Source organism: Phocoena sinus, chromosome 20 (assembly GCF_008692025.1).
Source record: "Phocoena sinus isolate mPhoSin1 chromosome 20, mPhoSin1.pri, whole genome shotgun sequence".
Lineage (NCBI taxonomy): Eukaryota > Metazoa > Chordata > Mammalia > Artiodactyla > Phocoenidae > Phocoena > Phocoena sinus.
The window spans coordinates 53,667,073-53,681,388 of record NC_045782.1 but is presented as its reverse complement, the minus strand read 5'-3'; the positions used below and the strand labels follow the sequence as shown (position 1 = coordinate 53,681,388).

Below are 14,316 nucleotides of genomic sequence, written 5' to 3'. Positions count from 1 at the left end.
CTACCCACGCTGTTAAGAAAAACAAACAAAAAACCAAAAAACGACTCTCCAAGAACGGGGTCCCATCTAGTAAAGAAAAACCGCCCTCCCAACCTGGCTGTTCTCCGTGGAAAAGAACACAAGTCAGCTCGTATGACAGCAAACTCATGTTTGACTTGTGGATGGAGGGTGGACCGTGGAAAGAAGAATCTGCTGGCACCGCCAGGGAGGCACAAGGGGAAATTCCAGGCCGACCTGGCCTCAGTTTGCCACCACCTCCCCACTCTCCAGATCAGCAACAGTGATTCGGATACAGGAGCCGCCTGTTCCCCCCCCACCCCCCACCCTGCTCCAGGGTTAAAGGGGAAGAAAGCTACCGTGGCTGTGAGTCCCAGACGTTTCCCTTTGCTCACCTTTTCAGCGTATGCATCTGTGTGTGTGTGTGTGTGTGTGTGTGTGTGTGTGTGTGTGTGTGTGTGAGAGGGAGAGAGAGAGAGAGAGAGAGAGAGAGAGAGAGAGAGAGAGGGAGGGAGGGAGGGGGAAGGAGGGAGGGGGGGAGAGGGAAGGAGGGAGGGGGGGAGAGGGAAGGAGGGAGGGGGGGAGAGGGAAGGAGGGAGGGGGGGAGAGGGAAGGAGGGAGGGGGGAGGGAGAGAGAGAGAGAGAGAGCACACGTGTGCCCACAGCCAGATTATGATCAATTTATTTGCTTTGAGGTGGTCTAGCAGTTTCTCCTCTTCCTCTTAGGGGAATGTCAGTCAAAGCAAAGAACGGTGGGCGGGCCCAGCCTGAGTCGCTGTCGGGCTGGCTGAAGGCGTAGGGTCCTCCGGGAGACACACACCAGGGAAACAAGAAAGACAAAGGGAAAAGCCCACAGCAGGCTCCCTGGCACGTTCCCCTTTTCTCACCTCTCCAGGCTACTCTCCTTTCCTTCTTCTCCAAGGTAATGACACAGGGGACTCTCTGTCACCGGGTATGAAGGGTGCGGGAAGAGTGGTTCTGGGGGACCAGATGAGATGCTGGGTTCACTCCCTTTCCAGGAGCCGGTTCCCCGGACACCGAAGTTCCCATCCCAGTCCTACCCATTTCCTGGTTATGCATCTTTAGGGATGTCACTTGGTACCCTTGGATCTCAGTTTCCACGCTTGCCATGTGCGGATGATAATACTGCCCGCCCTAAAGGACAGGTGAGGGGGGATGGGGGCGGGGGGTCCCCTGGTGGGCACACGTCAAATACAACACGAACTCCATCTCAGCAGTTCCCACCAGGGACTTGTATTACATTTATAAAAATATAAAAGAAAGGCTAATGGCGTGTCTAGTACACCTAGTCCATTCTTCACTTAAATCCCCCAAATCAGGAGGTTCGTAGTGAAGGAGAAAAAATTAGATCACGGATTGAATGCAGAATTTTCAAGTGCCATCCAATCCCAACTCTCCACGCCCGCACAGCAGAAACGTGCCTTGGCTGTTAATGTGAACAGCTCAAAATTCCACAATCACATTGACATTTTCAACTTTCAGAAAGGATCACCTGCTGCTAAAGATAACAGGGACTTTGCATCCATAAAAGGAGAGGGCTAGTGCCCTTCAAGATCACTGTCAATTTTGCTTTGGAGTACAAAGTAACTTTTTTTCCCCTTCCTTTTCTTTCATTAAAAAAAAAAAAAAGATTTACTGATCTAATGTAGTTTACTGAGGTTAACAGTAATACCAGTTTGCACTTCCTAAAAAATGTTACAACCAAGGAGATGGGAGCATTTGGAATCCCTGAAGCATGCTGGTTGGTTGGTTGCTTATCCAGATATACACAGATAGACAGATAGACAGATATAGCAGATGGGTAGATAGGCAGATCTACATACATAAATACATACGTGATCTGTGTAATATATATAAATAATATTCCAATGCTATTTCATTGAGCCATTATATTTCCATTTTCAGATTTAATTTTTTTAAATTATACATATATGTATAATGATTTTATACACACACACACACATATAATTTTAGAACTCCACCTTGGAAACTGAAACTTAATGGCTTAATGAGAGCATCAGACAGCTAATTGCTGCGGAGAAGAAGCACCACTCTTTACTCTCTGGATTTGACCATAAAGACAGTTAATAAGGAAAATGGCCGGGAGGAAAATTGGTTTCTAAAAACTAATCAAGCCAACAGAATGCAGCTCCCAGCAAGGGAAACACATCTCTTTCTCTACCATTTTTGGTTAAGATTTGGGGGTCTTCAAAGGGTGGCTGTCTTTGCGTAACAAATCTAGTGGGCACTCTGCATAGATGGCCCCCTGCCTCGGAGGGGGCTCCAGTGGATCCCTTCCCATGTGCGGGGAGACTGAATCCCTGAGCCTTCTGCTTTCTGAGGCTGTTGGGAGCCAACAGAGCAAAGAAAGAAACTGGTTCTGAGATGGCAGGAATAAGAGGAATTAGGAATCCAATGGAGTGGGGCTGACCGGTGACGACAGCATGGGGACGAAGGAGGCCACACTCACGCTCACGTTTTGCCTGCCTGGAGAAACGAGACGATTTAATGGGGACAGAACGGAAACCTTGCCAGGCTGGGAGCACACTTTCTCATGCTGTTCCCACTCAGCGACCACAAGGAACCCATGAAGAATGGCTTGGTTTCTAGTGGGAAACAAATGCCACCCAACAGAGGTCCAGAGAAGGGGAGAGACATGGCTGGGGAGAGCTCTGTAGTCCTCCAGCTTCAGCTCAAAGCAGAGATGCCTTCCTGAAAATGAAGGCCGCAGGACAGACTCTCCAAGGGACGTTCAGATTATTACTGACCATTAATGCAAAAAAGGACCACAGGGCTGCAAGACAGAGCATCAGTCATCCTCAAGCCACACTGTGGCGCTTCTTACACAGAGAGGGTGGGGAGGCCAAGATGTGTATGGTAGGAGCTGTCTGTGACCAGCTGGATGGTAGAAGACCCTAACAGAGCCCAGGCCAGGTTTAGAGTCTTTCACGGTGTCTCTCAAACTTGAGCGTGCAAAAGTGAAAGAGTTAGAAAGATACAGAGGAGACTAGCATGGCCCCGGAGCAAGGATGACACCCACACTGGTGAAGCAGTCCATATTTTTCTTTTTCCCTTTTTTTTAAAAAAAATTATTTATTTATTTTCGGCTGCATTGGGTCTTTGTTGCTGTGCATGGGGCTTTCTCTAGCTGCGGCAAGCAGGGGCTACTCTTCATTGCGGCGTGCGGGCTTCTCATCGCGGTGGCTTCTGTTGTTGTGGAGCACGGGCTCTAGGCGTGCGGGCTTCAGTAGTTGTGGCTCGCGGGCTCAGTAGCTGTGGCTCACAGGCTCAGTAGTTGTGGCTCGCAGGCTTCAGTAGTTGTGGCTCGCGGGCTCAGTCGTTGTGGCTCATGGGCTCAGTAGTTGTGGCTCGCAGGCTCTAGAGCGCAGGCTCAGTAGTTGTGGCCACGGGCTTAGTTGCTCCGCGGCACGTGGGATCTTCCCAGACCAGGATCGAACCCATGTCCGCTGCCTTGGCAGGCAGATTCTTAACCACTGCGCCACCAGGGAAGCCCACATTCCATATTTTTGAAATAGGGAGTTAACAAATTATCGACTGAAAAAAAAATGCATGACCTAAAAGCTGAGAATTATGTTGTATTTGGTGGACTTGCTGAGGACTTCAGCCCAGGAGACAGCCTCTCAGATGGCTCTGAGGGAGGCTCCGAAGAGGCAAGGCGGGGGAGCCAGGATATACAAGAATTTTTGCAAAAAAAAAAGTCAGAACATCAAAAGAAAAACCCGACATCTGTATGGGAAGATGCAAGCGTCTGGCTCATTGAAATCATGCCTTTGATGTGCACCTTAACCATCTAGGGCCAGTTTCCTGTTTTTGTCCATCCCAAATCCCCTCAGGGTGCACAGTCCAGGGTGGCTACAGTGGCTGATGGCTTGATGGCCTCAACATCCTTTGTTTACGGACATGGCAGGTGACACTCTTTGTCCTCAGAATCAAAGGGCATAAAATTTCAGTTAGGCACGATGAGATGCTTCAGTTCTTGAGATCTGTTGTACCACACTGTACCAACAGTCAACAATAATGTGTTGTACACTAAAAAAATTTGTTAAGAGGGTAGATCTCACGTTAAGTAGGCTTACCATAAGAAAATAAAATCTAAAAAGAAATATCACCTAAATAACTTTCGTAACGCTTGTACCTTAGAAGAAATTTTTAAGTGCAGATTCTTGGAACTCATGGTAGAACTGGGCAGGGCTCAGGAGTCTGCAGGTATGACAGACACTTTAGAAAACATAACTTAGGGGACAGAGAAGGATCCAGGAAAACGATGGAAACCCATTAGCAATGGACCCCCGAGCTTGCTATGTCCAGCCCTGGTCTCTTGCCATCTGTTCACTGGGTGTCTTCACTTGTGGGTCTTATCATCATTTTGCTCACCTTGCACTGAATGGAACACATCACCTTATGCCCCAAATGTGTTCCCACTCTTGTAATCACTCTTAGGATAACCGATTCCGTAATCACCTCCACTTACCAAATGAGGAACGTGGGAGCAAGCATCAGTGCAGAAAGCCCAAGGAACCCACACTGAGAAACCCTGTTCCAAGGGGACCCAGGGGAAACCTATGGAGGGATGCTGGGGGAGTGAGTGCGGAGGGGACGGGGCACGGAGGTGTGCTCTGTCTGGGGGATAACGTGCCACGCCTTCGCTCAACGGTCCCTGACTCTGGTCCAAAGCACATGAACAAGAACAGAACATCCGACCCAGACAGAGCTACCTGGCACTTTTCTTGAAATTATCAGAGTGTAGCATTTACCCACCCTAAACCCCCCTGGCAAGTTCTCCCCTGCCCACCAAACGTCCCTGACTCTGGTCCAAAGCACATGAACAAGAACAGAACATCCGACCCAGACAGAGCTACCTGGCACTTTTCTTGAAATTATCAGAGTGTAGCATTTACCCACCCTAAACCCCCCTGGCAAGTTCTCCCCTGCCCACCAAAATCTGTCCCCCATTTTTCCACTGCAGCCCCCAGCCTGCGGAGAAGTCAGGTCTGGGCTCAGCAGAGCTTGTAGGACCGCCAGTGCCAGAGGCAGGTAGCAGGGGTGGACTACACATAGCAGTGTGCCTGCCGCCATGGCAACCCACAATTAACCAGGGATGGGGAAGAAGGTGCTCAGCTAACTGAAACCCAGGCAACGTTTTAACTCAAACCCCGAGGAAGTTAGTGCTCCGTTAGATTTTCTCCTGTCCTCTTTCCCCACACCCCGTCTTTTCTTGTCACCAAGTGGCTTTAAACAATCTCCTCCCTCCACCCACCCCTCAAAATCACCTCCGAAGATGAGGCTTTTGATAAACCACTGAGCCAAATCTCCCTCCCACACGGCACACTCAGGAACAGGGCAGCCTGAGAACCCCACTCTGTCAACTCTCCATCTCAGAGGAAATTCTGTTTGCCCCAAAGATTCTTTGGAACGCCTTGGCTTCCCCATCACCTCCTTGCTGCGGGAACCCAGGACAGATATTGTCACATGGTAGTAGGACTGAGAATCACCTGGTGAATTTTAAAGGCAGGATCTTCGGCTCCGTCCCTAGAGAGTTGACTTTGGCAAATCGGGGGCAAACATAAGCATCTCTATCTTTTTCTCCAGCACCCTGAGGAGTCTTGATATAAATAGATCAAGATTCACCTGGTGAGAAATGTAAACCAACCAATTTGGGGTTTTCCCATAGCTCTGTATTTCACAGGGCGGGCTGAGCTCAGTTAAAGCTGGACCTTTAAATGGCCTCTTGCCCATGAAATGAGCCACAGACTGTGAAAGGGTTAACAGGAGACCCCTGCTGCTGCAAGGTGAGCTCCCTAACACATGTTCTGAATATGCTGGATGCAGATGGGAAACACCTCCTAGGTTCCTCACCCTCAGGGCATGCCTTCTCCAAGCTGCGAGGTGGGACAGGAAAACAAACACGCTCAGAACCCCAAACATTCACGAAGAACTCAACGCTTATAAAACGAGTCCCTATGCAAAAGTTCCCTCCCAGCCTAACAGTTTAACGGAAGTCCTAACCCACCTCTTACGTCAGTCAGGTCTTCAGGATCGTGGACATTTGTTTATATTTTCATTTCCTTGTCAAATGTATGGAAACGTCAAATCACAAGTCATGAAAAAGATACAAGTTCGTGAAGCTGCAGGAAGTGAGGGTGAAGGATGGCTTGTTGCCTGGCAGAACCTGGGACACAGAGGACCTGGAGAACAACTGAAGACGAGACGTAGCAGAATTTGTTTGCAGATTTAAGTCTCTGCCCAAGATATGTCAGTTTTCAGCAAGATTAAAGATGAAGATAAAACCAAAATCTCCCTCCACAAACACCTAGAAATGATGCATGAAATAAACAAATCAAAAGGACTTCAAATACACATCTGAGCTTGCAACAAACAAAGGGAATCAGGAAGCATAAGGAGGCTAGAAACCAGAGCCTATACAACAAAACCAGCCCAGAGGCTGCCTAGGGATTAACAAGGCTTCCAAGAATAGGTCCTGGGTGTTACTGTCCACCTGGGGGCCTTGGGCCACATCAAGTAGGAGGTGAAATTCTACAAATGCAAGTGTCATAAAATTCTGTCCCTGTGTGGAAGAGTGGGCTAGAGAAAAAAGTCCACCCAGCTGCACAGAGGGACAAAAAAGATGACTACATGTTTCTGCCTGGTCTCTGGAGGAAAAAAGAAATACTTGTAAAATTAAAACCTTGGGCTTATACTTTGAACAGGTCGGACTTCTGAGTCTCTGCTTTCTATATGGGCTAGGAAACCCCAATCTGTACATCACTGTAGAAATTGGTTCTAGGCTAATGTTACTGCAAAGAGGTCTTACATAAACAAATACAAAACTACTCTGAAGGGTTTTCCACAATGCGGGACACTAGGTATCCTTAAGGAAAAATGCAGCCCACTAGAGAAGGATTAATGTTACAAAGCCTAGAAGAAAACGACACACTACGAATTGGAGCCAGTGGACACACACAGAGGGAGACACATGGCCTTTATGTAACAGACATGATTTAAAACATACATGCACCCCAATGTTCACAGTAGCATTATTCATAATAGCCAAGATATGGAAGCAACCTAAGTGTCCATCAACAGAGGAATGGATAAAGAAGATATGGTATATATACAATGGAATACTACCCAGCCATAAAAAAGAATGAAATTTTGCCATTTGTAATGACATGGATGGACTTGGAGGGTATTATGCTTACTGAAATAAGCCAGACTGAGAAAGACAAATACTGTATGATATCCCTTATATGTGTAATCTAAAAAGTAAAACAAACTAGTGAAAATAACAAAAAAGAAACAGACACATGGATACAGAGAACAAACGAGCGTTTGCCAGTGGGGAGAGGGAAGGAGGGAGGGGCAAGATAGGAATAGGGGATTAAGAGGTACAAACCATTATGTATAAAACAGATAAGCTACAAGGATATATTGTACAACTCAGGGAACACAGCCAATATTTTATAATAACTGTAAATGGAGTATAACCTTTAAAAACTGTGAATCACTGTTGTACACCTGTAACTTATATAATATTATACAACAACTGAACCTCAATTATATAAATATAATATATAATATATGCCCAACCTGATTAAAGATATAAGAGAAGAAATTAAAACCATAAGAAAAGAAGCACATGTGACAAAGAAAAAGCAGACATCTTAACAAGAACCCACTAGGACAATTAAAAAATAAAAAACTATAGTCATTTCACTTAAAAACTCAACAGACAAGTTAAATTGTAAACTAGGATCAACTCAGGGACTTATCAATGGACTAGAGAATAGATCTAAAGCACAGAAAAGTAAAGGGATGGACAACGTTAAGAAATGCTTAAGACACATGGGAGATAAATAAGAACACAGGATATACATCTAAGTTATAATAACTGTTGCAGGAGAAGAAAATAAAGACTATGAGGGAGAGGCAGACTTGAAGAGATAATTACTAAAAAACTTTCCCGGAATAATATAATAATAAAACAAGCATTCAGACTAAAAGAGCAGTCCAAGTCTTAAGCAAAACAAACACACACGTGCGTGCGCGCACACACACAAAGCTACGTCATACTGAAAATAAAAAACACCAAGTGAAAAACGTATAAGCAACCAGAAAACTGAAATAAGGCTGCTGTCGTATGGATTTTTATGATGCCTGCAGAGAATATACAACCTATAACACAGTTCTTTAGTTTGATGGAAGCAGTCTAAATGGAATAATATTGTCAAAATGCTAAAGGAAATAAACATTTCTGTCAACCTAGAAATTTAAGCAACTCAGTTTTTCTTTCAAAGGTCAGACCAAAATAAAGATATTTTTAGATGAGACTAAGATTTTTCCCTTCATGGATCCTAAGTGAAGAAATATTAAAGGAAAAATAAAAGAGAATCCAGGAAGGAGTGCAATGCAAGAAGCAATAGTGAAGAAATTAGCAAAATGTTGGAAAATAGAAGCAACCATTGATTATTTAAAAAAAAATAATGCTAATTGGTAAGCTGAATTTCATTAAAATAAAAGACTTCTGCTTTGCCAAACACAGTATCAAGAATGAGAAGACAAACCACAGACTAGGAGAAAAATCTTTGCATAAGGAACTGTTATCCAGAATATACCAGGAACTATTAAAACTCAACACATAGAAAACAAACAACTCAGTTAAAACAAGGGCCAGAGACCTTAAAAGACTCCTCGCAAAAGAAAATATACAAATGGAAAAGAAGCATATGACAAGATGTTCCACGTGATATGTCATCAGGAAAATGCAAATTAAAACAAAAATGGGGGACTTCCCTGGTGGTCCAGTGGTAAAGAATCCTCCTTCCAATGAGGGTTCAATCCCCCGTCGGGGAACTAAGATCCCACGCGCCGCGGGGCAACTTAGCCCGCAAGCCACAACTACTGAGCTCATGCGTCTCAACTAGAGAGACCGTGTACCACAAACTACAAAGTCCACGCGCCCTGGAGCCCGGGCACCACAACTAGAGAGAAGCCTGCACGCCTCAACAAAGAGCCCATGCTGCTACAAAAGATCCCGCATGCCTCAACGAAGACCCCGCGTGCCACAACTAAAGACCCAACACAGCCAAAAAAATAAAAATAAATAAAACAAAAATGGGATACTGTTACAAACCTATTAGAACAGCCAAAATCCAGAACACTGACAACACCAAATGCTGTCGAAGACGTGGAGCAACAGGAACGCTCCTTCACTGCTGGTGGGGATGCGAAACGGTACAGCCACTTTGGAAGGCAGTTTGGTGGTTTCTTACTAAGCTAAACATACTTTTACCATACGATCCAGAAATCCTTCTCCCTGGTATTTACTACTCAACGGAGTTAAAAAACTTGCACACAGACATTTATAGCGGCTTTATTCATAATTGTCAAAAACTGGAAGCAACCAAGATATCCTTTAGTAGGTGAATGGATAAACTGTGGTCCATCCAGACAATGGAATATTCTTCAGCACTAAAAAGAAATGAGCTATCAAGCCATGAAGACATGGAGGAACCTTAAATGCATATGACTAAGTGACAGAAGCCCGTCTGAAAAGGCTACAGACTGTATGATTCCGACCATATGACATCCTGGAAAAGGCAAAACTATGGAGACAGTAAAGCGGTCAGCGTTCTCCAGCAGGTAGGAGGGAGGAACAGATGACAAGGTGGAGCACAGAGGATTTTTTAGGGCAGTGAAAATACTCTGTATGATACTATAATGGTAGATACATGTCATTATACATTTGTCTAAATGTATAGATCGTACAACGCTAAGAATGTACCTTAATGCAAACTATGGGCTTCGGGTGATAAGGCTGTGTCAACGTAGGTTCATCAGTTGCAACAAATGCACGACCCTCATGGTAATGGCGATAATGGGGGAGGCTATGAATCAGTGGGGGCAGCGGGTGTATGGGGAATCTCTGCACCTTTAGTTCAATTTTTCTGTGAGCCTAAAACTTCTCTAAAAAATAAAGTCTACTTAAGAAATAGCAATACGAGTGACTAATTTGAAGGTATTAAAGCAAAGGATACAACTAAAATATTAGAAAAATAACATGGACAATGAGGGGGTAAACCAAGTTAAAGCATTCTACGGTCCTTCAATTGTTAGGGAGAAGAGTAGAGATACTGATTGATTCTGAATGTCACTGAGTCAAGTATGCGTGTTAAAAAAGTAAAAGTAGCCACAAAAGAAAGAAATTGAATTAAAAACTTCCAAACTGGGGGTGCTTCCCTGGTGGCGCAGTGGTTGGGAGTCCGCCTGCCGGTGAAGGGGGCGCGGGTTCGTGCCCTGGTCCGGGGGGATCCCGCGTGCCGCAGAGCAGCTGGGCCCGTGGGCCATGGCCGCTGGGCCTGCGCGTCCGGAGCCTGTGCGCCGCAGCGGGAGAGGCCGCGACAGAGGCCCGCGTACCACAAACAAACAAACAAACAAAAAAAACTTCCAAACTGGGAGTTCCCTAGCAGTCCAATGGTTAGGACTCTGCACTTACACTGCAGGTGGCCTTGGGTTTGCTCCCTGGTCCAGGAACTAAAATCTCACATGCCTCGGCGTGGCCAAAAAAAAAGTTCCAAACTAATAAAGACTAAGAAAAAAAAGAGGGAGATAAAGAAAAATCAATCAACCCCCAAAAAGTACAAAAAAAAAGGGAAGAAAATGCATGGTAAATAAAAAGGACAAAAGAAAATGTTGAGAAGCAGTATCCATCTTGAACAAGGCCATGCCAACACCCACAGCATGCCTCCAGGGTAAACAGCCTCTGGTATTTTGGACGAGGCACCCATGCATGCACACATGTATACACAAACACATTAGATGCAAGACAGTATCACTGGTAAAAGTATTGAAGGAGATCAGAATATGCCTCCCTCAAATATACCACTATGGCATATGGAGTATTTTGAGCTTAAGGCAATTGAGAAACAGAAGACACAGAAGGAACTCTCTGTCCTCTCCCTTTCAGAACAGAAGACACAGAAGGAACTCTCTGTCCTCTCCCTTTCAGTCCAAAAGTGGGACATAACTTTCCCTTTGTAAAGGTTATATAAATTTTCATTTGTGAAGGTGTCTCCCTTCCCTGTACCAGGAAAAGGCAAACACCAGAGATGGCGTGAACCTGGATAACAAACCTTGCTAAATAGCCCTTATCTACCATTAGTTTCCCCCAGGTATTTGTCTTCCCACAATTTATGGCCCCTAGAAGCCCAAATCTGTTTTTTTCGTCTAGTCACTTCTCTATGATTTATTGCCTTTTGTTACAATGGTAACATAAGCTCTCAAGGCGAACGATTTTTTTTTTTTTTTTTTTTTTTTTGCGGTACGCGGGCCTCTCACTGCCGTGGCCCCTCCCGTTGCGGAGCACAGGCTCCAGACGCGCAGGCTCAGCGGCCATGGCCCACGGGCCCAGCCGCTCCTCGGCACGTGGGATCCTCCCGGACCGGGGCACGAACCCGTGTCCCCTGCATCGGCAGGCGGACTCTCAACCACTGCGCCACCAGGGACGCCCGCGAACGATTTTTTGAGTTTTCATTTCTTTTCTGTGGAGCCCTCGTGCACATAAAATTAAAAATAAAATTTGTATGCTTTTCTCCTGTTAATCTGTCCCTTGTCACTTTAATTCACATGCCCCAGACAGAACTTAAGAGTATAGGAAAAGCTTTTTTTTTATCACTTATATTCACAAATTATCAAGGATTAAATAATCTCGATCTCAAGTTTGCTATTCCAGAGAAGTAACTGAGGTGGGGGGGGAAGGAAGAAAAAGCAAAACACCCCACCTCTGGATGAGACTGGTATCACCTTAATATTCAAACCAGAGAAATACAACATAAGAGATAAACAATTTTAAGCCATACTCATTTAAGAACATAGATGCAAAATACTAAGCATATAAGGGAGCTATCTTTAGTATCTTTCAAAAAGTATCTATCAAAAATCCATAGTAAATATCACATTAATGGTAAAAACAGAAATCTTCTCTTTAGCATCCACATGGTACGCAGAATTCTAAAGACAGCACCCAAGATACCCGCTCCCCCCTGTGTACACACCTTGTATAACCCCTGGGACTGTTAATACAATGGATTTCACTCCTGTGATTAGTCACAATTGACCTTAAGATAGGGAGACGTGCCAGGTGGGCCTGGCCTGACCACATGAGCTCTTTAAAAGAGAGAGTTTGCTCTTGCAGGTCCCAGAGGAGAAAGTCAGTGATTTCCCTGGGGATAAGGCTCAGAAACATGCATGTCCGGGGGGCACCCCCAAGTAAGTGCCCCACCGCTGCCACCCCTGAGTGGTAGTAGTGGAAGTAACAAGTAAGCAGCAGAGAGCACTTACTGACTGGGCATTTGTCAAGAAGTACGTTTAGAAGTAAGTGGAATTAAGTGGCAGGTTCTTATAGGGAAGGGAAAAAATCATTTCCTCTGCCCACTTAGGCTCTGAGCCGGGGGCCTGTACATTAAACTGACAAAGACAGATTAACAAGAGAAAAACAGAGTATTAACGTGTGCAGCGCGCACACACATGGGGGAAACTCAGTGATGAGTAACTCAAAGGGGCGGTTAGAACTTGGAGCCTATGCAGCACCTTAACAAAGAACAACAAATTTGTAGAGAAGGGACAAGACAAAGGAGAAGAGATTTAGGCTTTTAGGAATGACAAGCTGAGAAGGTCAATGTACAGGGGAACTAATGGAGGAAAAGCGTTGTTTTAGGAAGGCCTGTTACAGATTCCTTGGTGCCTTCTCTGGGCTGATAAGAGTCTCTGGAGGTGAAGACTCCTGCCCTTCCTAATGCAGGGAGGGTCTCCTTGTCACGGGCAATTTTATGTCCTGTTTTTAGGTAGAAAGAGGGAGGTCAGAGAGCGCGTCCCGCATCTGCCATTTCTGAGGTGTTTTTAGCTCCAAATAATCAATACGCCCAAGTGGCATATTTTGGGGTGGCATGCTCGGATCCCCTACATTCTCAAATACTGGTGTGCCTGTTAAATACGGAACCCTGGGCTCCTTCCCCTGAGAATCTGGTACTGGAAGCCAGTGGCAGATTCCTATTTCTAAATTGCATTTTTTAAAATTGATTTTCTTCATATGAAAAGAGCATAAAGAAGAAAAGAAAATGGTACGTAATCCCACTGCCCAGATAATCCGTGCTGACATTCCAAAGCATAAAAGTCATAGAGATACATGGTTAGAAATGCAAATAGAACAGAAAGGGCTGAAATGCAAACTCGGAGTCTCTCTTCCCTAGGTAACCAGTGATCACAGATCTTAATGCAGGCTTTCAGAAAAAAAAATATTAGATCAATACCAGGATTTATGCCCTTTTCAACAGTCTTTTCCCTACCCAGAAGAAATAAGGGTGTATCCAGTTTCGTAGTTTGCTCTTTTTGTTTAATATAACCTGTAGATTTTCCTACACATCTGCACTTAAAAAAACCTACCTTGTCCATTTAAGTAGGTTTAAAGGAAGGAAGGAATCACATCTGCAATCAGTGTTTGCGGTGATTCTAACACGGGGGGTCAGCAGAGTGCGCTGAGAAAGCCTGACCGCACTCTCTCTGCCTGTGATGTCAATCCACGCAGAGGCTTTGGAAACGCCATCCGCTTCTCCCTAACAGGCAGAGCCCTGGAATATCTCTGAATGGCCTGCACCTTGTCACTGCTCTCACAGTACAGGTGGGTAGATATTCCTGTCCAGACTCTCTTCATCCACCTGCAAGGGTCTCAGGATAACTGCTGGGGGGTCACATGGCACTAAGGCAGGAAATTATTCCTGGCTTTACCTCTGAAAAACGGTGTGCCCTGAAGCAATCAGTGCACTTGCGAAGCACCATGGGCAGACCCCAAACCACCACTCATCCATCTTCAATGTCGGTTCAATGCCCAAGCGAAGGAAGAAGCCGAGAGGCTGGCCCTACACAGCCCCGGAGGCTCTCCGGATGCAGAGAGGCCCCTCCCTCCCCTCCTCCTCGGGCCACACTCTCCTGCAGATCTGTGGTTGACTGTTAAGTGGCTCCAAAGACAGCGTCGCTGTTGATTGGTCCGAAGCATCATTTTCCGGTCTCCCTGATCTTTCAGTTGGAAAAGGTTTGCCTGCTAATGAGCCTATGATATCCTTCCTCTAACTACCTCCCCAAATCCCCGGCCACCCCCCTTTCCTGGCTGCAGAGATGATGCCTATCACTGGGCGATCTGCAGCGGGGAGGCCTGTGAGAGTGCCGGATGCCGGGGCCCAGGAACAGGCAGGTGATCCCATCCAGAGGACAGAGTCCTGGAGGGAA

General features: G+C 45.6%; 1 protein-coding gene and 1 pseudogene across 19 annotated transcripts in view; one reads left to right on the top strand and one right to left on the bottom strand.

Moving 5' to 3' along the window:
* The window catches only part of SLC39A11 (solute carrier family 39 member 11), a 431,349-nt gene that overhangs the window by 162,876 nt on the left and 254,157 nt on the right, over positions 1-14,316 (bottom strand). The window lies entirely within an intron of this gene.
* LOC116746556 lies at positions 2,983-3,082 on the top strand (annotated as a pseudogene).